Source organism: Mytilus edulis, chromosome 3 (assembly GCF_963676685.1).
Source record: "Mytilus edulis chromosome 3, xbMytEdul2.2, whole genome shotgun sequence".
Lineage (NCBI taxonomy): Eukaryota > Metazoa > Mollusca > Bivalvia > Mytilida > Mytilidae > Mytilus > Mytilus edulis.
In genome coordinates, this window is record NC_092346.1 from 97,967,294 (window position 1) to 97,968,269 (window position 976).

The window sequence follows — 976 nt, forward strand, 5'->3', positions numbered from 1 at the left end:
TTCCGGATCACATGATAATGCCGAGTTCGTAATCGATTCGGAAATTATGTATTGCGGGAAAATATGAAGACGATTCTGAGTTGACTTCTACACTTTATTGGCTCAGTGTAGCTTAAAAAGAAGCGGATTCCAAGAAGGTGGAACGGTTATATTTCAGTTAGCTTTATAGGAAGAATGTTAGACTTTTTAGAATTTCAAAATCGCTAGAAGACAAGTTTAATATACATAAACTGTAACTGAAGTACTTTCAGTATGAATATTTTCAGTATGAGAAATATAAGTGGTTACTGGATATGTGAATGAGGGTCTGAATGAGGTTTACAGACTAGAGAATAATGACAACAAATGAATAACAAATTAGTAAGGTCGGTGAAATAAAATTATTAATTACAAACCCTATAAACCTAGATTTTCTGAAAGCTGTTGATGTCTAGGAAAGAAAATAAGCATATAAATCGTTAGTAAATCTTATTTAAACAAAGTTACATATGTAATTTGCCGAATCTATTTATACAGTATATACATTTAACAACGAAACAGTCTTGCAAGATCTGCTATGGTGAACAGTTTGGCGGAACTATATGACATTGTTTTGAAATCAACAGTAATAGGATCTTTCAGAAATTATCGTCCATAAATGCGCTTTGTACAACAATCGTGTTTCTCTCCATAGACCGTATTTGTTTATATATATGTGGTTACAGATATATGCGTGGTTTTATATTTGATGACATCATGTTGCTATTTTTTTTTATTGAAACAATATACACTCGTATATTACCTTACGTTTAAATATGTTGAAACAAAAACATTTCCCATAAAATTGGTGTGGAAAACAAAAGACTGTTAGATTTACTATTACAGCGCTAGCTACACCAGAGAGCCGGTAGCTATGGCAGTGACTTTGTTTACTGTACACATTAAAATATGTACTGGTAAAATTTTCAGTGAATGTATCTTCAAATCTTTCAATTCT